The 25564-nt window shown below is 39.6% G+C and overlaps 2 long non-coding RNA genes across 2 annotated transcripts in view; both read right to left on the reverse strand.

Moving 5' to 3' along the window:
* The window catches only part of LOC141990006 (uncharacterized), a 403850-nt gene that overhangs the window by 248693 nt on the left and 129593 nt on the right, over positions 1-25564 (reverse strand). The gene's annotated exons all lie outside the window — the stretch shown is intronic.
* LOC141990007 (uncharacterized) lies at positions 328-23956 on the reverse strand. Its single transcript, XR_012640042.1, has 3 exons — positions 23938-23956; positions 861-940; positions 328-379 (listed from the first exon to the last, which is right to left on the reverse strand). It is a non-coding gene; the product is annotated as an uncharacterized LOC141990007 (long non-coding RNA).

Here is a 25564-nt window from a genome sequence, read left to right on the forward strand (position 1 = left end):
GTTAATTAATAAACAAAAGTGATTTTATTAAGTATAAACAGTAGGATTTAAGTGGTTCCAAATAATAACAGACAGAACAAAGTAAGTCACCAATTAAAATAAAGCAAAAGCACGCAAGTCTAAGCCTAATACATTAAGAAACTGAATACAGGTAAATCTCACCCTCAGAGATGTTCCAATAAGCTTATTTCACAGACTAGAATCCTTCTTAGTCTGGGCCCAATCCTTTTCCCGGTACAGTTCTTGTTAGTTCCAGCTCAGGTGGGAACAAAGGGGATTTCTCATGACTGCAGCCCCCTTTGTTCTGTTCTACCCCCTTTTAGATCTTTGGCACAAGGTGGGAATCCTTTGTCTCCCTCTGGGTTTCCCCTGCTTCCTTCTAAATGGAAAAGCACCAGGTTAAAGATGGATTCCAGTTCAGGTGACATGATCAGACGTTTGGAGAGACTTCATTACCCTCTCCCTGGCACACAGATATACAGGAAGTCTTACAAGTAAATAGAGCCTTTTACAACCAATTGTCCTGGTTAATGGGAGCCATCAAGATTCCAAACTACCGTGAATGGCCCACACTTTGCATAATTACAATAGGACCTTGGAGTTCTATTTCATATTCCTAGTTTCAGATACAAAAACGATACATTCATACAAATGGGATGACCACACTCAGTAGATTATAAGCTTTGTAATGACACCTTACAAGAGATCTTTTGCATAAGGCATATTCCAGTTATATTTATAAGTGTGGGTATAATGTATTTTTATAAAAATATGGAATGCAACATCACACACACAATATATATTTATAAAAACAAAAATGGAACTCATTAGTGAAATACTAAGAAAACTAGTATACAAACCTGGATAATGGATGCCCTACACCCTCTGGCTTTGCAGGTGCACAGAGTAGAAGAATATTCAAGTCCCAAAAATAAAATACCTGAAAGACATTCTGAAAGTCAGAATGTATTTTTATATAAAACAGTATTATTGTCCTTTCCCCCCTCATTTTATATCACTATAAAGTTTCAGTCTAAACACTGAAAAAGCAAAGCCAGCTCCAGCTCAGAGACCTCACATTTGAAATGTTAAGGCTAAATTCATTGTGCACTCCACAAAGGTTCACAGCTCTGCTCTTTAACTCGCAGAAAGGGACTAATAAAGGGACTCTGCTAGGCTGAAGCTTAGCCAGTCTCTCTCTGAATGCAGAGAGTGATGGGCCTGGCTTGGCTGCAGGGACCTGAGGGAGTACCTAGATTGGGGCAGGGTTGAGGGGGAAAGGCCTTGGGAGCAGGGGAGCTCCGGCCTGGAAACCCCCAGGCTGCAAGGCTTAGATTAGGGCCTATTAGGTATTGGGGTTGCAAGGGGGCAGCCCATGGGTAGACAGAGGCAGCAGATCCAAACCCCTTCGCCTGTGATGAGTGGCTGATACGCTGCAGTCTGCCCTGGGGAGCAGGTCTAAGCGATGACTGGCACTAGCCAAGATTGAGGTGAGGTGGGGTAGTAGGTGGGGGTTCCCCAGGGAGGGGAGACCCTCAGGGATTGTTGGGGTTTACTGCCAGGGGGCAGCACCCCAGTGGGAGGAGGCACCGGATCCTGGGAAGGACTGGGGCCAGTGGTAAGGTGGATCACCAGACGGCAGAGGGCGCCCCAGAGGCTGACGAGTTAATTCCCAAGGACAACCAGCAGGAGGCGCCGCTGGGTGAGCCTGGCTCTATTACACCTGGTTATTAAGAGGGAGGGACTTGAGTTTATGGAAGCCAATAAATTTGTCCGCCTTAACATTTTATTATCCAGCGTGACACATGACTGATTAGACATTTATCTGGGATTTTTCCACCCCGGAGTGGAAACATGAATATCGAATGCAGGGGGTTTATACCAACAGCAACAATATACATACATCTCGAACTATAATAAATATGCAAAAAGCTTGACAAGTTTTTAAAAATTGCAGATAAATATGTCAATGCCACACGTTTCTGAAGCTTTAAAGCACAGTTTAAAGATTGAAGCAACTTAAAAATTAAACACACCTACATTTCTTTGAAGACTTACCAACTAAGCTGCCTTTAGTGTAGAAAATTAAACATTTTAAAAATAATGTTTTGCCATCAGCCTTTCAGCACTAATTAATTTGTTAAAATCTCAAATTACGTATATTACCTGTGCAGTGCCATTCACCAAGTCCTGAGACAGCACTAAAGCCCTTAGACAGTCAAGGTACTTTCCTTTGCAAGTTAATTTACCTAATCATTTTATATTAAAAACTGGAATTTTTTTTAAAGACCACACTACTAACTAGAATGCCTTCCTGGAAATCTGAAACAATAAACGATAAAACTGGTGGTAGTAGTCAGAGTAATAATGCAAATGGTACATTAAGTTGTGGGTGCCAATTTTAATAGTGTCCTGAACTGTTCTACACCATTCAGCCTCTAGGTGGTAGTGTGTGTAAAATATCAAAATTAAAAATGAACATGGCAGAGCATGAAAGGATCTTATGATGAACACACCTGGTGTATATAAGCAAGCTCTGTGACCAGTCCCTATCTGGTACAGAAGAATATGACATGGTGTCAGGAGTAAACTAAGAACAGAAACAGAAAGAAAACAGCAACAAAGGTTACAGACCAGAAGGAACAAAGCAAAAAAGGTCACAGGATCTCAACCTGCCACTCTTCAATACTCCAGAGAACTTCAGCTTTGACAGACCTTCACAATGGACAGCCTGGAAGCACTATTTTACAAGATTTTGGATTGCAGACAAACTACATAAAAACTGGAGATATACAGGTATCTTTAATTTATGCTATGGGGAAGCAAGCAGAGCATATCTTTAAATCCTTTGACTTTACTGAAGACAGTCATAAAGATGATTATGAAAGGGTTGTTGCTATGTTTGATGCATATTTTATACTGCAGAGAAATGTTTTATGAAAGAGCATGTTTTTACCAGAAAATTCAAGAACGAGGGGGAAACGTTGAATGTTTTATAAGAGCTTTGCATACATTGCCTGAAAACTGATTTTGTGAATACAGACTAACACGGCTGCTACTCTGAAACCTGATATTTTCATGTTTTTTGCATTCCCAAAAAGAAAAGGAGTACTTGTGGCACCTTAGAGACTAACCAATTTATTTGAGCATAAGCTTTCGTGAGCTACAGCTCACTTCATCGGATGCATCCGATGAAGTGAGCTGTAGCTCACGAAAGCTTATGCTCAAATAAATTGGTTAGTCTCTAAGGTGCCACAAGTACTCCTTTTCTTTTTATGAAAATATCAGAGGCTGGTTACTGGGTTAACAGATAAAAACCTTTCACAGAAGCTACAACTGAAGACATTTAACCCTAGCCACAGCTATTCCAACAACAGTGTCTGAGCTGGTGCAACCTACAGAAACTTGACAAACCAGAAACTAGCTTAGAAAATGCAAACAGACACTGAGTGTTAAGTCATTATCATAAACCCCGGACACAGGGACCGAGAACTCCCAGGGTAAGAGGGACAAATTCCAGCCTACGTGCACAGGGTGTGGAAAACGTCAAATACCCAGAGACTATGCATGTCCAGCCAGTGTAATAAATGCATGAAATAGGGATATTTGGCTGCTATTTGCCACACCAAATCAGTCAGGGAGTTGATATATATATTACAGACAAGAGCTATGTTTCTGGGATCTATCACTTGTGATGACATAGAGCCTTTCTGTAGAGTAAAACTGAATATTCATGGAAAGACTACTGACTTTAAAATTGACTCAGGAGCGGATGTCAGAAAGGACTTACAATCACCTTTAACTCCTCCCAGAGCTGAAGTCACCTGAAACGGCTCTGACTAGTCCTGAAGGTATTCTAAACTGTATTGGCCAGTTCACCACAGAAACAACTTAAAGACAAAAGCTATGTATTCAGAGCATATGTGATCAAAAGACCACAGACCAACAACCTTCTCAGAGTGCAGAGTGGCAGCCATGATGGGCCTAGTGAGGAAGCTGGAAGAACTCAATGGAATATTTGGAGATATTGGATTTCTGAAAAGGGTTGCAGTACAAATAACTGTAAGACAATGCTGAACCATATAGTGTACACACACGTCACAGGATCCCTAACCCATTACTTCATAAAGTGCAAACTGAATTAAAGAGAATACAGCAGATTGGCATAATTGAGAAAATCTGAGCCAACAATATATCCCCAATCATAGGAGCTATAAAGAAAAATGGAAAAATATGCATCTGTGTGGATCTTAAAAGATTTAATGGAGTACTTGTGGCACCTTAGAGACTAACCAATTTATTTGAGCATAAGCTTTCGTGAGCTACAGCTCACTCCGATGAAGTGAGCTGTAGCTCACGAAAGCTTATGCTCAAATAAATTGGTTAGTCTCTAAGGTGCCACAAGTACTCCTTTTCTTTTTGCGAATACAGACTAACACAGCTGCTACTCTGAAACTGTCAAAAAGATTTAATGAAGAAGTTGAGAGAGAGATCCTCCCAACACTGGATGACTTCCTCCCCAAAGTGAAAGGAGCTACAGTACACTCCAAGTTGGATGCCTCAAGGAGATTTGGTCAAATTCCTTTAGCAAAGAAAGTGCTAAAGTGACTAAATTTATCACACCCTTTGGGAGACTTTGCTTTCAAGATTACCTTTTAGGATTATCTGCGCACCTGAAACTTTTCAAAGAAAGATGGCAGAACTATTTATGAACACAAATGTAGTTTTTATGGACGATACTCTGATTTTTGCATCTGCTATGGAAGAATACCTCAAAACCCTCAGCAAAGTCCTAAGTCTAATCAATCAGTCTGAATTAAAGCTAAACATGGAAAAATGCATTTTCTGCCTACTCCAAATTGAGTTTTTTGGGACAGACCATGGAATCAGTCCTAGCCCTGAAAAAGTAAAAAAATGCAAGAATTGAATGCACAGACATACCAAAACTGAGATGTGTACTGGGGATGGTAAATTACCTTGGTCAATACTTACAAGACTTTTCTACAGTTACAAACCCACTGAAAGAACTGTTTGAAGTCCAACACATCTTAACTATGAGGACCAAATTAAGAAATTATCTCAACAGCTCCAGTTCTCAAGTACTATGAATGAACAAACTCAAAAGGTCAGCGTGGATGCAAGCAGCTGTGGTCTAGGTGGCTTATTATTGCAACAACAGATCTCATTTAGTTAGAGAACTGCCGGATCTAGTACCTGGTGACCATGTTCATGTCAAATAGGATGGAGAAAAAGGACTGAACTCCAGCTGCCATAAAGAAAAAATTCAGTGCCCAGATAAGTGATCAAGACAGACAATGGAAAGTTCAACAAACTATCAACATCTACAGTTTGTTCCTCAGAACGAGCAACAGAGCAAACTCTACATTTGGCAGATGCAGAACAAGGTGACGACTCGAGGATTCCAAACCTACCACTGCCAGCAGTTGCAATTAATAGGCAGCCAGATGAACAAGTTGTTATGCATTAGGGTTGAGTAATTAGAAAACCAGTACACCATAGAGACACTTAAGAGACTGATACATACTGAACTTCAAAGACAGCATAATAATGTAAATAATATGAAGGTAGAACTTAAAAGGGGAAGATGTATTGGAATGCTAACCTGTATTACACAGTTCAGCCACTAGTTGGCACTGTATGTAAGATCCTCAGCCATACATGGCAAAGCATTAAAGGATCTCATCACAAGCATATCAAATGTATAATCAAGTTCTGCGACTACTCCATATCTGGTACAGAAGACTATAACACCAATAGTAAGGGAAACATTAGTATATGGGGGGGAGGTGAGCTGCAAACCAAAGAATTAACAGAAAGGAACATATGTTGCTTTTCAGAAATAGAATACACATTAAATAGTTCTAAATTATGTTGTAGAATCCCAAGGGATGGGAAAGAAAAGTGCAGAAGGTTAACTTGGAGTAGGACCTGCTAGTTTAGTGGGACTTTTGACTGTCTAAAGAGGTTTGTTTCTAGAGATGTCTGGTGTTTAGATGTTGCTTGTAATTATTAGAATTGGGAGCACTGGCTGTTAGGAGTCTGAAAGGACAGGAAGGAGGGGGGGAGGAGTTGAGAGGCTGGGAGAAAGCTACAGAGGGTGCAGCAGCAGCTTGGTAAAGAGGTTTCCACTTTGAAAATAAAGTCCTGTTGAAGCTTGTTAGTACCTTGCCTGGTTGATACAACATGATGTTTCTGGTAGACAAGAAAATAGAAGAAAATTTATAACAGGTACAGTACAGAGGGAACAGTGATTTACTTTCCATCCTGAATGATGGCAGAAAGGTTGCCAGGTTCAGAGAATGAAACCTATCTCCTTTTTCAAACACTTGAAAAGTCAAGAAACTGGGGTGTCACACCTTACAGAAGTACTTACAACTTTGCTAGGCAAAATCCATCTATCCTAAAGTACAATGTCAACATAATGCAAAAAAGAAATCTGGACCTAGACCAACAGCCTGCAGAAAACCCATAAGTAGAATACAGACACAATGAACTGCTTTGATAATGAACTTCTTGCATAGATTGGAATTATGTCTACCCAACAATGAAACTTTTATTAGCTTTTAATCAACTTTTCAGTGAGTTTGTGATAAAACCACTAGATAAGTAAAACTAACTTTCCTAACCGCTTAGCTACTATCCCATTTGAAATCAACAAGGGGCCAGTTAGTCACCCAAATGTAAATGTTTGGGAACCTGCATGAATAATGGGTGGCTATTCATTCTCCCATGTTGCTATTCTAGAACATAGTAAGTGGTGCAGAAAGAAACATGCAGTTCACATGTGAAAAACTTCTGTAACTCACCCCTCAATATTGACAATTATATTGCTCATGAAATGCATTGGATTGACAGACCTGGAAAAAAAGGAAATCTCTCCACAAGAACATGCATGACTCAGAGCAGCAGTGCAAGCTTGTCCACATTACCCTATCCATGTGCCTCAGTCTCATAACTAGGGACCTCTTCAAGGGTTGAGAAGTTAATTCAGTTTCCATACTCATAATCCTTCAGTTCTTTACTAGGACTGCAAATGAACATACTAACTAATGCCATTTTTTTATGCAAACATCGTTCAAGGAACCACTAACCAGTTTCACATAAACCTGTACTTAAATATAATGACTTTTGTTCACTACCAACCTGGGAACTAGACAGAGCTCAAAATAGTGCAATCTCTCATTGCTGAGTAAGGCTGGCTGGGAAAACAAGGATTCTGTCTCGTGACACATTTTGAGGTTTCAGAATTTGGTTTCATTCTACATCAGAATGAAACCAAGACCTTTCAAAATTGTTCAGAGGAAGAGAGCGCACACCCCAGAACCACCAAGTGAGAGAAGCAGGTTTGAGTCCCTGCTCTACTTGTGTCAAATCCAGGTCTGGACTGTTTCATTCACAACAGTGAATCTGAATGCAGGTTAAGATGAGTTGCTTCTAGCCTAACTGCTTCTGGTGTCCTATCAATAGCAGGGAAGATAGGCCCTTTGACTCCAGTTCCACTGATTACACTACTTCCCTATTTTACAAAAACCAACATAAACATTAAAAACAAATAATTGATGCCTGGGTCCCCCTTCATGTTGCTTCAGCCAAAGGTTGCTAGCACATAGCCAAGTTGAAATCAGCTGGTTACATAGTTTGGTCTCCTCAACAGGCAACCACACTGGGAGTGGCCTCTCTTTATCCCCCTGTCACCAGTCTCCAAGTCTAGCTGTCTCTCTGGGGAATCTCCTCCCTGGTGGTTCTCTGCCTCTCTATTCTGTGAGAATCGCTGTAGGCTCTCTCTGGGTATTATCTCTGCCAGCTCATACATGTCTCCCTATTACTTCAGACCACTTGCCCCTATTGCATAGTCACTTTGTATGACCTGGGTGTCACTGCACTCCTCCTGACTCCTTTACTCCACTCCTTCTGGCATCTCTCTAATGGCTGGCTTTTCACAGTAATGCCAGTCTTCATGGCTGGTAGGTCCTTAGCTGACCTGCCATACTCTAGTGCCTGGTTTCTCACTGGTATCTCCATCCTTATGTCTGCAACAGGTCTCTGTTTGGTTCTAGGGGTTTCGTCCCTCATCCCATTAGTGCCTGCACTGGACTGTTTTGGCACCCAGCAACGGTGTATGTGTGCGCCAAAAACACAAAGGATCTGAACCAGAAGAAACTGCCGTGTGTCTGAGTAGTCTCTTAGCGGTTTTCACTTTACCATAACTCTGTGGGTATGCTGGAGAGGTGGGGTGGTGGCCAAACTGCCATTTGTGTGCAAACTCCTTGAATTCTTCTGAGGCGAACTGGGGTCCAGTGTCACTGAATAGGAATGCCATACCTATCCAAAGTGGGTCTCCACTTTTCCCCCATCAGTGACTGACTTGTTTCATGAAAGGAACAGACCTCCAAAAAAACTGAATAGTAGTACATTGTACTCAAGTACTGCTTTTTCCTGGAGGTAAATAAGTCCCTGGTTGAGCAATGGAGCCAGATCAGGCAGGTGAAAGCAGGAGGAGGAAAGCAGTCAGGGAGTCACCTACACACCTCCTCAGGCCAGAGAGGGCTGAAAGCAGCAGAGCAAGATGCCTGTTGGCTCTCTGAGCTGGAGACCTGAAGCCAGAGAGGGCTGAAGGCTGGGGAATGATGGGGGGTGGGGGGGATTTGTCCATAGGAAACTGGTTGGAGAAACCACATCAGGTAGAGGATGGGATAGATTTGTGTCTGCAAAATCCAGGGCTCTGGGATTTTCAGACAAAGTTCCAGGACTCAGTGCCAGCTGCTGCACTGTGGAAACTCAGGCTATGTCTACACTACACAGCTTTTAGTGACACGGGTCATTGCTACATCAGTGCTGCTAAAAGGTGTGAAGGCTCTCCTGCCGACAAACTTCCACCCCCAATGAGTGGGGGTAGCTTTGTTAGTTAGTGCTGTTCACACCGGTGCTTGTTGTTGGCAAAACTTTTGTCTTTCAGGGGTAGGTGGGGTGGGGGAGAAACATCTCTGAAAGACAAAAGTTTTGTTGTTCAATTGCCAGTGCAGACATAATCTCAGAAGCCACCCTCATGTTTCATTTCAAAGAGTGAAGCTGAATGCAAGTTAAGTGATGAGGTGGAATGTCATTAAACCCTACCCACACGGCTGAATTGCTTCCAAACTAATTCCCCCAATTCCGTGTTCCACTCGTGTCCCATCCATAATGGTCCCTTCAGGGAACATGGGCCCTCTGACACCAATTTCACATGAAACAACCAGCTACTGGCTATTCCGGGGTTATCCCACTCCAACCCCTGCTCCCTCTCATTTTGACCAGAAATTCCATCAGGAATCAGAGAAACCTTCCCTAGGAAAGTTTCACAGAAACCAATATATTTCCACTAAAAGTTTTGGTTTTGACGAATCAGCATTTTCTAGTGAAAAAGCATTTAGCAGAAATTCTTTACCCGCTCTAGTGCTTAGTCATCCAATTTCCTCAAATTAAAAATAAACAGATTTTAAAGAGCATCAATATGTAGGATTTAACAGGTGATACTTTGTGCGTAGTACATTCAAAGGGCCCTCAAGATATAGAAACACTCATGAACTTAATTCTGAGTTTTAATTCTGCAGTGCAGAAAACATTTCCCAATCTCTGAGAACTGTTTTGAGCGTTAGTCTGAATTGTTATTCTAGAAACCTTGGCATATAACTAGACTACAGAACTGTGGTGAACATGACTAAAAAAATATCAGAGGGAGGTATAATTCTTCTCATAAGAAGAAACAGAGTGGAATGAATCCACAATGAAAGCATTTCCAGCATCTCTAGGAACTGACAAGCAGCATCAAATGTGACAGGAAAGTCTAATCAGACACATTTTGGGGCCTTTTGAATACTCACAACTAGGACTTATCTGAATACCCAGCCAAAATCTTTGTTCAAAATTCAAACTGAACCTTAATGAAAAGGCCAAAAACAAAGAAAAAGGCTAGTTAATTTCTTTCCAGTATTTTATCAAGATACTCTTTTTTCTGTTCAGCAGGACATTGGCTCAGTAGCTTATATTTCTTCCAAATTCTGAGACGGGTGATTTGGACATTCAACATTTAGTTCCACCAAATCCACCAGGCTTCTTTTATCTTTTAAAAAAAATATTAAAAGATATTTGATGTTTCTGTTTTGCTTCCAGGCTGCTCTCACTGATACTAACAGGAATCCCTACTAGCGTGTGCATGTATAGCAAGACGTTTGTGGGAAAAGCATAGTGACCATTAATAAGGCTATACACCACATCTTATTCCTATCCCTCCCTCTCTATGTGCACATACTACACCCTACCTATAGCCGCCCGGGGGGAGCTGGCCAAAAACTGGGATTGATAAGGTTTTAAACCCATAGTATCATCTTGCTCCTCCACTTGACACATTTCATAGCTGGGTAGGTAGTTAGGGCTAGTGCCTGTGAAAGAGGAAGGGACAAGCAAGCAAGCAGCAGCTGCACTGCTCTTACAGGCCGCCCAAAGGGTTGGGGTTTTTTTTTGTTTTAAAAAAAGGTATTGCCACAGTGGTTCTGTACTTGCAGCCCTCACTGCTATCGTGACCGTTCTGATTATTTATGACAATTCACACACAAACCACCAGCAACGCTTTAGCCCAGTATCAGTTTGCCATGTAAATATAATGCTGCCACTTTAAAAAATTTTCTTTGAGCAATGACCACAGCCTTAGGTCAGAGACCTTTAAAAGCCAACATGGAGCTTGAATGGCCACACTTCTCACTGGAATGAGTGAAAAGTGCTTCCACCTGACAGATTCTGGTTTGCAAGAACTCACGACAGCTGTACTTTTTAAACTAAAAAATTTCTAAAACTTCAAATGCAGCCCCAGACAATCCCTCCCCTCAGGAAATTCAAAATGGTCTCTGCAATAGGGTAGATCCCACGGGACACTATATTAACTCTTAGACTCCCAGAATAAACTTATCATAACTGACCGATGAAAGCACTATGTATTACATTTAGACACTTCTAAAAAGAGCATTATGTGCACAAAAGACTAACAGTCTATAATGTCAATGTTGTAGTTCACCAAGATTTTTTACTTCAGATCTATGACGATAGATCACCTGTACTTTATTGTGACAGCTGCGATATCTATCCAAAGTTTAGAGCTATTTTATTATAAACTTACAGATATAGATTTTCCTCAGAAAGCTTCTTACTATTCATACAGAGTCCCCCGTTACATTCTCATAAGCAAACTAGGGAAATGAAATTACTATAAGGTGGGAATACAACTGATGGAATGGCCATGCTCAAAAAGTAGTTATCAACGGTGCTCTGTCAAAGTGGGAGGGTATAGTTAGTGGGGTCCCACAGACGTCTGTTCTAAATCTGCTACTATTGGATATTTTCGTTAAAGACTCGGATAATGGAGTGGAGAGCATGCTTATGAAAACTGTGGGTGACACCAAGCGAGGAGGGGTTGCAAGAACTTTGGAATACAGGATTAGAATTCAAAATGACAAATTGGAGAATTGGCCTGAAATAAACAAGATGAAATTCAATAAAGACAAGTAAAGTACTCCACTTAGCAAGAAAAATCAAATGCATCACTACAAAATGGGGAATAACTAGGTAGGCAGTTGTACTGCTGAAAAGCATCTCAGGACTAAATTTGTGATCCAGTATAATAGTCAACAATGGGATGCAGTTGCTAAAAAGGCTAATATTCTGGGTTATATTAACAGGAAAATCATATGTAAGAGACGGGAGGTAACTGTCCCTTTCTACTCAGCATTGGTGAGATCTCAGCTGGAGTGCTGTGGCCAATTCAGGGCACCACATTTAGGAAAGATATGGATAAGTTGGCGAGAGTCCAGAAGAGAGCAAAATGATAAATTTTAGAACATTTGATCTAAGAGGAAAGGTTTAAAAAAACTGATCATGTTTAGTCTTGAGAAAAGACAACTGAGGAAGGATAATAGTCTTCAAACATGTTAAGGGCAGTTACAAAGAAGACTGTGATCAATTTTTCTCCATGTCCACTGAAGGGAGGACATGAAGTAATTAGCTTAATTTGCAGCAAGGGAGATTTAGATGAGATGTTAGGAAAAACTTAAGTATAAGGGTAGTTAAGTTCTGGAACAGGCTTCCAACTGAGCTGTAGAATCTGCACCATTGGAGGTTTTTAAGAACAGGTGGGACAGACATTTGTCAGACATGATCTAAGTATAATTGGTCCTGCCTTAGCCAGGGGGCTGGACTTGAGCTCTTGAGGTCCCTTCCAACCCTACATCCCTATGATTCTATACATATATGTGAGTAGACATGCACACATACATGCAGACACAAATATTAAAAAATATTCTGAGAAATGTTTCCATGAATGCTCATATAGCCAATTCATGACACGCTGATAAAATGTCTACTTAAATTCTAGTTTATATTAAGTATTTGTTTTTTAAAAAATACACACCTGTTTTCAAACACAGTTTTTGAAAGTCACCTTGTTGGCAACATGCACCTTAAATGGATTTTTTGAATATTTATAATATTATGACTGACAAGTGTTAGCCCAGGACAAACTTTCATGGCAATTTAATGATGATACTTTGTTATCCAATAGATAACGTCTTTTGCTTCAAGGCACTAGTGGGCATCATTGTACCAAATTCATAGCACGTACTTTGATCATGAACCAAGTCTTTAAAAATACATATAATCCTCTGTAAATAATATTTACAATAACCCTCTTAACTGTCTAAGTCCTAAGCAGTAAACTGGATCACGTACAGTACATAATGAATAATAAAACTGTAGGCCATTTGATTGTTATAAACTTAAATCAAGTACTGTGTAAGAGAAACCTGTTTATCAGCTTTGCATCTGAATTTCTAGATACTCCTGTCTACCTTTCCTACCTAAAGAGGTTCTTTACCAAGCACAGTAGAAACCGTCACTACTGACCTTTTGAATGTATGTTTTAACCAACAGGCTTTTGGGTTTAATTAATCAGACTACCCAAAAGATTTCAAGAAATATAAGACTGAGGTAGATTTTTTTTTTTTAAAAGATGAACTTCAATTTAGTGGGAAAAAAAAAAGTAGGAAAAGTTTCCAGAGAACCCCAACATTTCTCCAGGACGTATTTAATAAAATGGTTGATTCAATAGAACTGTTTCAGCAACAATTTCTCAACATTTTTCAAAATATGAATCACCTTTAAACACAAGGTTTACCTTGCAGATCATCTAGCCTTCCCTTTTCTGATTTATGGTCTCCTTCCTCCTCCCTTATTCACAATCACTAAACATCTCTTTGGCATCACTTATATGGATTCAATGTATTTTAATTTGTTTTTGGAATGTAGCCCTAAGCACTGACTTCAATGGAAGTACATTGATTCACACCAGCTGAAGATCTGGCCCAATGTTAATTATCCTATTCCTACCACTCCTCATGGTAAACAAACTATTCCCCATAAGCTAGTTTCTAGAATTAGCCTTTTGGGTCTGTAGACAGATGGCCCCAGATCAGGCATCTTTGTTTCATATCTGCCTCTCCCTCCCCAGGGGTCAACTGGCTATTTCCATTCAAGAACATACCATGCCAAGATTGATTATAAAACAGCTCAAGATCAAAAGTGTCTTAACATAAGAGGAAGTTTGTCATTGGACAAAGACAATTTTAAATAAGCGTGACTCAAAAGGCTTCATAGCCCCAAATATCCCTGGGTAGATAAGAATTTGTGGCACAGCTGAAGCTCAGTTTGGAAAATCTCACTATACTAGGTTCAGCCATCTCCATCCTTGACTCTTTGTTTTAAACCTTCAATTCCCATGCTTCCCAAAGTTTGTCTCCCCTCTTATTTCTCCCATCTCTCCTTTTCTATTCACCTCTAGCTATTCTGGTATCTGTGGGGACAGAACCGCCTCTTCACCACAGCTTGGTAGCTGACTCCTCACCTCTTCTCTCCAGTCTAAAACTCAATATTAGTTCCCCCCTTTCCCTTGAAATGTCAACAAGCCCACTGACATTGTCAACACTTTCCAGCTTATTCTACTGTGCTTCCATGAGCCCTCAACACAGAGCCTTTGTTAGTCTTCTAGTTCTTTACGTCAACATACCCCAAAGCTTCTTTGTCCTTGGTGGACAAAAACATCCTTTAAAATGGTAATGACCTTCCCAAACTGTAAGACCGGGCCCACATTTTCAATAAGCTCTCCTAACAATTTATTTGCATTACACCAGTCTTGCCTAATTAAATCTGACATGTCCTGTATTCACGTGTTCTGTTTCTGATCCCTGATAGGAGGAGCATAACTTTTAGGTAAATAAGAATTCCAAATTCTTACTAAAAATTCCTAATGCACTTCACATACATTTTCTGCAAGACCTACCTAAAAGTTGTTTCAGGGAACGTTCCTGTTAATAGGCTTTTTTTAACAAAACATTCAGCAAAATCATTAAAAAAAATATGTATTTGCCAATTATTTTTCCAGTCTCTGTCCAGCTCTAATTGCTACTATTTCAAATGTTATGCCGTTTGAAATGTATAAACAAGACACCAAAGCCCATTAGGCAACATGCAAGGAAAGAAAAAACATGGTCAAATAACAGTGGTTTATCGCAGTAAATAATTATACTTATTACCATTTGTCATGTCTTCATTGTGAAAGTAAACAAGGCTGTCAGAAACAACACTTTTGGTAACCTTAATTTTGAAAATTCCAAATTATAAGAGTTTTTAGAGAGACACCACTATAATTTTTCCCTCATCATTTTACAGCCCCCCTCCCCTTTTTTTATGCACAGCAGCAAAACGCAAACAGGAAAATGTTACCAACACCTTTTCTGAAGTTTTGTAGCTTGTTATAAAACAGAGGAGTTATTCCACCGTCTGCAGATCAAAAAAATAAGAGAACATTCGAGATAACTGACTAAAACAAGTCTTGATTATTGTATAGCTAGCACAGATGCCATACCACGAACTGACAGGGCTTCCTTTGCACTTGACAGCTTTCATTGCATCAGGGAAGAGGCTCTCAACAGCCTCAACATCTAGATCAAGATTCTGATCTCACTTACATGGGTGGAAACCTGCAGCAACTCCACTGAAGTTTTTAACGCTGCCAGAATGTGTCCCTCATCTACAATACTTTATGAATTTGGATTTATATGGGCACAGAAAGGTCAGTCCACTGAGCGTCTGGGTATCAAAAGGATACAATAGGGAACCCTCATATGTAACAAACACCAACTCTGAGAGAAGAACCAACAGCTCTGAGTTTAAGTTAATAAATCACAGGAACTCCCCGCACAGCTAACAGAAAATGACTTTTTTAGTAATCCATACAAAAAATGACTGCTTTACCATCTGGCAAAATGCACACACAAAAACAACACAACCTGGTTCAGTTGCCTTCCTTTCATAAGAGCAGCTGGAAAAGATCAGAATTATATAGCCAAAGCACCTCACACAGAATCATCAAAAAGGATTTGCCTCCTAAGTCTGGAATTGGCATAAAATGTTTATCTAAAGACTTACTATATAATGTAATTAGAGACATTTACAATACTGATACATGGGGGGGGGAAGAAAAATTGATTTTAAGTCAACATATTTTTAAGTATTTAAACCTTACTTTTTAATTTAGTGACCTGCTTGCTAATTAATATGGCAAAAATCCACTTTTACTTCCAATTAAACCTGATATTGCTTATTATGCTTTGCATATATAAATTTCAAAAGACAAAAAGCAGCAGAAAAGGTGAACACAGATTACAGCTGAATGATTGGCACATGAACTACAGGTTATTCTGGCCTTTGAGATAAGCAGTTTTTGTTTGTATTGGGGGTGGGGTGGGTAATGCCACATAAAGTGTCATTAGCTGATAACCATAAGTCCAAAGCTAAAATCTTATCAGCTGAAACTTGTGTCAAATATTTCATTTTATTTTACAAGTCACTAATACTCAGTTTTCTGAACAACAGCCATTGGTACTAACAGCTTTTGTTCAGATTTAATCTAAATCACCCTTAACTTTTCCTTTCTTCTATTTCCTACCTGAAAAAACAATGGGACCAGCAGGTGCTCAGCGTTTCTGTCTTTAAATAAATTCTTGCAGTGGGCTATGGGGTAAAAATGAGTCACCCAGGGATCTCTGGGAGCTAGGGGTTAAGTTACCAGGATGCAGCTGTCTCCATTCCCCAAATGGCATTGATATCCCATCATTTTCTGTGCATTTTTTTTAAAATCCCACAAACTCATATGGCACTTTTCGGTGTCCACCATCTCTGACAGAAGCATGGAGCCTGCAGAGCTGTGCACTATTCTCATGAACACTGCATGATTCTCCTGTATTCGCAGACCCGCAGGAAGAACCACAATAACCAGGGACAGAACAATTTTTTGAGGACATATTGCTAAGGGATATAAAAAAAAACACAACCACAACAACTAAAGGTTGGTGGTGGCATTCACGGTGCACCTGGAGATGATGGAGTGCCAATTCTGGACCTGAGAAGCACTGACTGGTGAGATTGCATAGTAATGCAGGTTTGGGACAAGCAGCAGTAATTTTGGATGCAAAAGGTCACACCCCTGGATCCGTGTGCCAAGCTCACCCTAGCCCTTCAGTGCAGGGTGAGAGCTGAACCAACAGCTGAGAGGCGAGTGGTGATTGCACTATGGAAGTTTGCAACACTGGATTACTACTGATCCATGGGAAATCATTTTGGAGTTGGAAAATCCAGAGTGGGGGGGGAGGGGCTATTAATTATCTCCAGCTAAGCAGGACTGTGACTCAGCAATGTGCAGGACATAGTGGACCAATTTACAGGATGGGGTTCCCCAATTGTGCTGGGCAATAGACGGCATGATACTTGCATTTTGGTACCAGTCCAGCTTGCCACAGGCTATATCAACAGAAAGGGTTGCTACTTCTCTATGGGGATGGAGAAAAGGAGTACTTGTGGCACCTTAGAGACTAACATTTATTTGAGCATAAGCTTTCGTGAGATACAGCTCACTTCATGTTATTTTAGTTGCATGAAACTACATTTCAGCCCGTTGGAAGGCTGTTCCAGAACTTCACTCGTCTGATGGTTAGAAAACTTCACCTAATTTCAAGCCTCAGCCTTCTTTTAGTTGGGCTAAAGAAACCAAGCTCTTTTGAGTCTGCTTTCGTGAGGTAGGTTTTCCATTCGTCGGAAATGGAAATTTCATTCTAGTAGCCCCTCTCAGCAGCTGTTCAGTTTGAATTTGTCTGTCTTAAAGCTCTGCTTCCAACTAATACATCCCCAGCTTATAGCAAAAACTCGTTAGTCCCCAAATGCATGACCTTGCATATTGCACTATTAAATTTCATCCCATTTCTATTACTCCAGTTTAGAAGGCCATCCAGATCATCTTGTATGATATTCTGATCCTCCTCTGTATTGGCAATACCTCTGAACTTCATGTCATCTGCAAATTTTGTTAGCACATACCATAGGTGCCAACTTGCCCTCTGCCTGGTGGGTGCTTGACCCCCCCCCAGCCCTGCCCCTGCCCTGCCTCTTCCTGCCCCTACACTGCCCTCACCCCATCCTCATCCCCCAAGTCCCCGCCCCTGCCCTGCCTCTTCTCCGCCTCCTTCCCTGAGCGCACCGCATCCCCACTCCTCCTCCTCCCTCCCAGAAAGTCCAAAGTGCTGCCAAACAGCTGTTAGGCAGCAGGTGGGAAGCACTGGGAGGGGGAGGAGATGGCAGCAAGGTGGGGGTGGAGCACCTGCTAATTTTTCTCCATAGGTGCTCCAGCCCTGGAGCACCCACAGAGTCAGCACCTATGGCACATACTGACTGTGGCACAAAAAGTGAGTAATAAAAATGTTAAATGAGATTAATCCTAAAACTAATCCCTGAGGAACTCTACTAATAACCTCCCTCCAGTCTGACAGTTCACCTTTCAGTACGACCCATTGTAGTCACTCTTTTAACCAAGACCTTATCCACCTTTCAATTCTCATATTAAACCCTATCTTCTCCAATTTAACTAATAAAATACCTTGCTGAACAGGAGGTAGATTAGAGCTACCGAATTTCTTTTGTCTAAAAACAAAACAAAAACAAAACAAAAAAAAAAGTAGTTATCTTCTCAAAGAAGAAGGTTGGTCTGACAATCTACCTTTTGAAAAAACGTGGTATTTTATCCCAATTACCATTCACCTCTATGTTCTTAACTACTTTCTCTTTCAAAAATTGTCCAAGACCTTGCATACAATTGAGGTCAAACCAACAGACCTGTAGTTTCCTGGATCATTTTCCTCCCACCCCCTCTTCTTAAAAATAGAAACTATATTAGCAATTCCCCAGTCATAGAGACCTAGAGGGAGTGCATTTTCTTTTCATTCTATAGCTTCATACTGTTATGAGCTGGGTTCCTGCGGGTCTGTTATAGGTCAAGATAAAACCTCACTGAGACTGATGGGTGGGAACTCACCCTTCAGCTTACATACCTGCAGGGATAAAATCAATCAGAAGCCCCTACCGAAGACCAAAGGGTTTATGTGAACCTGCCCAGGAACTTGGGGTGAGTAGGTGGAAGACTTGCTAAGTATCATGGGTGGGTGGGGGAGGCAAAACAGACAAGAATAGAGAGCGAGGAAGAGGCAATAAGAAAGAAAGTGAAGCAGTAGCCTATGAGCACAATGACACCCTGTAAAAACCTAGAGAGCATGCTTTTGACTAAAGAGGCTGTAAACTAAATAACTGCTTCTTTTGCTCTTGGTTCCTCCTGCATTTGGAGAAGCAGGATTTTGTACATTCTTTGTAAATAAACAAGGCTGCATCTAAGGAAATACCAGACCCCATTAATTTCATCTACAAACTGGAACGTATCCAGAGCCCCCCAATTTGACTAGCTGCTCAGCTCAGAAAAGGGGGCAACAATATCCGTTCACCCCCACTCCCCCATTAGTTTTCCTTTGAGAAGGGAATGTGCTGTAATTTTCAATCAGGGCAACATACAGATTCCTTTTTGGTGGTAATTTAGCTCCTGAAAATTGTAATGATACAAAAGTGCAAATGCCCAGTGATCACTACCATACTGTGGCTCAGCAAAAATAGGTGTAAGTTGTATGATGCGAGCCTGTTCAGATCTGTAAAACATACTTCATCTGTATCCTGTCATAAAGTACATCATTTTACATTAGATCCACTTTTAAATCTGTCACTCAAACATGGTCTTTGTGCCATTTGGTAATGTAGAATTTGCTAATTGCAACTGAAATACTGAGCTTTGAAAAGTAAAATTCTGCAGATAAAAGAAATTATAAAGAGATTAATGGCATCATTTCAGACTCTCTCCTACCTGCGTTTTTGAAGTGTCTCATATTGGCCCTCTCACATACGAAGGAAGTCAATATCACATTCAGGTCTTGGTAGGTTAAGACCATCACCTTCATGGACTTGTTGGGAGCCATTACATTTTATATGATTAGGACTACATACGCATGAAAGTATCTGGGATTTCTGAAGGTAGTTCTGTATTCTAACAGTGAAATCCTGGTTCCACTGAAATCAATGACAAAACTCCCATTGACTTCACTGGGGCCAGGATTTCACCCTAAATATCTGCCCACTAAAGTCAGATTTTTTTCTGTGAATATTTGATGTTTTTAGAAAAGAGAAACTGTCTTAGAAGTTAATATTCCAAATAGTTGAAAGTAATTTTTGGAATTATTTTGGTTTTAATTTCTTAGTTGGATACCTCAATGCAGAGACATGGCATGTCTAGTTAGATGTGTCAAACTGGGTATCATGCCATGATTCATCAACTCAGAAATTATGAACCATGTGGGTTTTTTTGACACATTATTTAATTATATGATTTAACCTGCATCCTTCCTCTAGCACAAACAGAAAATGTATACAGTATTTTATAGTACCCACCCACTGGATTGAATGTATAACAGAGGTGGGTAGAATACCCAATTTATGTGCATGTTTATTATACAGTATGTCTAGAAGTGTTAAGATATGACTCAATTTCTGCCAAACCATTAATTTCATTTCCAATGGTATGATAGCGCTACAGAGAAAAGTGCTAAACAAAAAATTAGTAATAATAAAGCTTCTGTGGTAATCTGGAGCCCATTATAAGCACTATAGCATTATTATTTATAAAATATTCCTTCGTATTTGAATTCTGAGTCCATAATAGCATAAAAGCAAGCAAAGTGCTTGAAAAAAATAGTTTGAATGGTTTATTTTTATCAGGGAAACGGAAGTCTCTAGTCAGGATACATACTTCAATTGTCGTTTAAATTCTCTGTCATAGGACAACTTTAAACAACTCAATTTAACTTTTTTTTTTAAACTCCCAAATTTGTATGTAGGTGATTAATTTTAAAATCTGAGAAATTAACATGAAAAGTTACTGTACATGACATTGCATGGTTAGATGAATATCTCTGTTCATCCTGTCTTGTAATTTAAAAATCCATCAGTTTTCAAGTGCTATACAGATTGAAGTAGTTCCAAAAAGAAACATTCACTGAACCATTTAATTTGTTATTTTATCTTTCTTCAACCAGGCATTTTGTTTGAATTTATTAAATTGTCTATTACATAACTGCTAGCATGAAAACTGTCTGGATATTCAGATAAATACTTTTCAGTGTTGCATTTATTTTCAATAAGCACATCACTGACACATAATGGAAAACCAATAAAAATTTTCTTGCACCTTTTCTTATGGAGAGAAAAATGAGAGAAAGACCTCATGCTGCATTGAAAACGGGGGGAAAAAAGCATACAACAGTGATAAATGATTTCTGATAAGGTTCTTCATTGTGAACCAATAAAGCTAATACAATTTATATTATACAGTATTTCATGCTTGAAGAATAACTAATTCCACTGCAAATATAAATGATCATTAAGCCATGAACACCTTTGCCCCATGAGAGACATTAACATCCTTTTCAAGAGCAAAAAAGGATCACACACATACATGAATCTCAAAAGGTGCAAAATATAGCATTTTTCCCCCATAGGGAATATTTTCACAGCTTGAATTTTTCACTTAAGGCATGTATATTTTGTAATAAGCAATCCCCTATTGCTCCTTCAGTAATTTTATAAAAATGTCCCCCCACCCCCCGCAATGTCATAATAATGTATTCTGTATACATGCCATACTAGCTTTATCTTCACTGCACTGAATGAATTACAATTTTAGGTGGCTTCCCCTTCAGGAATCAAGTGCCTGGAATGAGCACTTTAGGGGGAAGACTGTTGGTTATTCACAAATACAAACACACTCAAAAACAAGTTGAGTACATTGTGATGAGAAATACAGTTTTAAAAAGTAATTTGCTTAGTTGTCAAGTCAGTATAAGGGTAGATAGATGTGAACATTTTCTATAATGACTTTTCACCTACAGTCACAGACAATATTGTCAGGTGGTTACATACTTTCTAAACTAGCACAATCCTAAAAAGATCAAACACCAGCAATACAATGGGGAGGCATTGTGAGCTAGTGAATAGGACACTGGACTGAGATAGGAAACCTGGAAATAAAACCCAGGTATACCATTGACCTGCTGTGTGACCTTGCAAGTCATTTTACCTCTGTGATTCTATTTTCACTCAGGTCCTTTTCTTGTCAATTTAGAAGGCAAATTATTCAGGGCAGGAACAGTTTGTGTGTTTATACAGAGCCTAGCACAATGGAGATCTAATCTGGGTTCTGCATTCTAGGCATTACTGTAATCCTGTTACTACTACTACTACTGGGCTTGATTCCATTTACACTGGTGCAAATCAGAGTAACCCCACTAATGTCAATGGATTAGACAAGTGTGAGATCACAATGAAATCCAATTGCCTTTGTGAAACATCACTACGAAAGAGGAAATAAAAACTCTGAAATAGAGCTGTGGCACAATTACCTCTTTCTGGTATGTATTGTTCCTGATATTCTACAAATTGACATCGGCACATACAGCTGGCCAAAACTTGGAACTTCTGGTTCATGGGAAATTCCACCGTTTCAAAAATGTCTTCAACTAAAGATTTTTTCAAAAAATTCATTTTGGAAACACTGACACATGGCGTTCCAAACCCTGCCTGGGCTTGGGTGAAAGTTCATTGAACCCAAGATCAGGCACTAACCCCAGGAGTCTGACAGGTGTGCCTCCTTCAGTGTCTCTGGCAAGAACCAGTTAAACTGGTCCATGCAATGTTGATCGGTTAGAAATCAGAGCCTGTTACAGGTATAGTTTCCCAGAGACATCTTTGCGAAACATTTCAGGTTTGGCATTTTGAATCAGCTCTGCTGGCAAACTAACTTCAGGATAACCAAACTCAAAGAAAATCAGCAACCAGACAGTGCAAAATATATGACCATTAATCTCCATTGCATAATGGGAGACACGATAGAATATTTTGCTGTAGGTGGTCCCTTGTAATGGTGTTGGTACGACCATGTGTTTTTTTCTTGTAAAGAAACCTGCAATGCCAACAATTAAGTACAAATAAGAGTATTTTCTACATTAATGGCAGAGCAAAAGCCCCGTTGCCATACTGGTACTGTAGAGGAGGAAGGAAGGAGGGGGACAGATTGCTTCAGCAGGGTGCAGTTACTCTGTTGCTTATGGAACATTCTGTTTAGTCAGGACTCAGACTGTATCCCAATGAAATCAGGCCCCTTCTCTGAAAGGATGCAAGAGAAAGATGGAGGAGAAGCCAGCAGCAGGGTGCCCATGACACAGCTGGTCTCCGGGGAAGTATTCCCTTGCAGAAAGAATTGAGTTAGTTGTTTTGGGTTTCCTCTGGATCTAACACAGAAGAAGCTTGTGGTGCTTTTTTAATGCTAGGAGATTCTGCATATAATTATGGGAGTTGAGCGTGTATAGCTGCTCCATCACTTCATGAAGGGACAGAAACCTGCCACCTCATTCAGATACTATTCTAGGTTTGCTCTGTTTCTTCATTTTGCCTTTTCTTTTGATTTTTCAGGTTAGTTGTGGAGTGTGCGCTACTATTTCCATTTCAGAATGGAGAAGCCAAGCAGCTCATCCGCCATCAGCCCTTGGGCAGAAGCAGTGTTGTGAACACATGAAGCTCCTTTTTGCTCTCATCTTGAAAAAAAGACTGCCACAGTCACAGTGAATGGGCGGTCAGTGGAAACTAGAGCAATCATTTGGTGGCACAATTGACTCCTTTTGCCGCTTTTTTTTTTTTGGCATGGTAATAGTAGAGTAAAGGCAATGCCTAAGTACACATATATGTAAGTCTATTTTTTGGTTCCATGTTACTATAGGTAGTAACTAAGGACACAATCCTGTGTGCCTTTATTGTCATCAATGACAGATCAGTCTTACAACTACAATACATCTCCCTATGAAGAAACCAATCATCCTCCATTTCTTACACACTGACATCCTTTGAAGTTTTACCTGTGATTGAGTTGCCAGTCCATTCTCCAATGCATTTACAGGCAAAATTTTCATGGAAGTTAATATATAAGGAACTCAGGACTATTTGGTCCTTCATTGTGAAGCATAAACTCAACATCAGAGCAATGTTTTGAAGACATGTTGCATTTGTATAAAACAGAGCTAACTGATGCATATATACGCTTCCTAAATTAGGCCCAGTTCCTGCTCTCACAGAATTTAATCAAACCTTATTAACTTTCATTGTATACAAAGTTTCAAAAATTCTTAAGAACATGTCAGAATTTAATCTTTGGAAATGAGCAATGGGAAAAATACCTATTTCCCCCAAACACAGATCACATTTAGTGACATTTCCAGATACTACAAGGAGTCGGGTGGCACTTTAAAGACTAACAGATTTATTTGGGCATAAGCTTTTGTGGGCTAGAACCCACTTCATCGGATGCATGGAGTGAAAAATTACTGATGCAGACATTATACTGACACATGAAGAGAAGGAAGTTACCTCACAAGTGGAGAACCAGTGTTGACAGGGCCAATTTGATCAGGGTGGATGTAGTCCACTCCCTATAATAGATGAGGAGGTGTCAATTACACAATACTGTTATCCTGTCATGTATTGTTCCTCAGTGGAAAAGCAGAGCACTGTTCAGTAAATGCTAACATTTACTTGCTTAGATAAATTCAATAACTTGGGAAAATGTTATAGGATTTCAAAGAGATGCACGAGAGAAAAAAAAAAAACCTATTAGGCCATCTAGTACCTATTGTTGCCAGTGCAGACTTATTCCCTATTGTACATTTAGTAGCATTTTGTCTGTTCTAATTTTAAATGACCCAAGCAATGGGGATTCCATTGCTTCTCTTGGGTGATCATTACATTGCTTAATAAATCTTGTTACGCACGCGCACACACACACACTCACTCTAGAGGTGAGCTGACTGCTACTGCCAGAATGGGAATCTTTTGGCCATTTCTGTGAACATTTAACTGGCACAGTCTGGTTGAAAACAATTAAAGATTGATGAGTGACAGCCTGCTTGTTAGGTTTGGTGACCATGAGGCGCACAGGATTTTGCATAAATTTAATGCCTGAAGCATCAAAAATGAAACACAAGAACAAACATCCAGTTGTTAGACTTTTTAAAAAAAAAACACACAGAATGAATAGTACTTAACTTCTAATAGGGACGATGTAAAAATAAGCAATTCTGAAAAATTATTCAAAATAAGGCCACAATGGAGCAGTAAAAATATACTAAAGGATAAGGACCAATTCATAGGTTAGGTTACAGTTACTTGAGTTATTTTATAATTATGTATTGTAATGCCAGCTGAAGAGTGGCTCCTGCAGTAAAGGCAAACAGCTCTATCTTTAGAATCAGTCTCCCCACCTCTCCCACCCTCCCAATTTTTGTTCGTTTGTTCTATGTTCCTCAGTGATTAAAATGTCTACCCATCAAAGGTGAGGTGGAACTGTGAACAAATTATCTGTATTCGAATGAAACAGGCTTTTAACTTGGTTTTCTTGCATATCAATACAATGAAAAACAGACATTTTAAATATATACAGCTTTTTAAAATTTAATCAAGATATCAACCCTCCACAAGTACATAAAATGTTGTTACATTGGTGTTTAAACTTTGTGTGTGGTTTCAACTGTTGAAAATAAATAGTTTAAAAATAAGTTCTGGGCGTTAATTATGAAGCAGGACACATCTGTAAACTTTATCATTTCATTTTTGTAACATGGAAAATCATTACCAATTTTTTCTTCTGAGCTTTCTTTCTCTTAGCACATGGAAAGCATTTCATAGCAGTAATTACAAACTTGGGAAAGCCAAGGTTACTGTTAGCATCAGAAATGGTGGTTTCTACATGTATATGCCATGGTTTAACTGGACTGTAATTTAACTACGGTTAATGATAACTGCCCAAGAAAGCAAACATTCCTGAAAGTCTGAACATTATCGTATGCAATTTCTTGTCCTCCAATTTGTACTGGATGGCCATCACAATTTCTCTATATGCACTGACAAAATTTAAAAAATTTATATATATAGAAATATATATATACACACACACACAAAATGTCAAAAAAAACAAACCACAACCCACCCACCCCCACAG

Source organism: Natator depressus, chromosome 6 (genome assembly GCF_965152275.1).
Source record: "Natator depressus isolate rNatDep1 chromosome 6, rNatDep2.hap1, whole genome shotgun sequence".
NCBI lineage: Eukaryota > Metazoa > Chordata > Testudines > Cheloniidae > Natator > Natator depressus.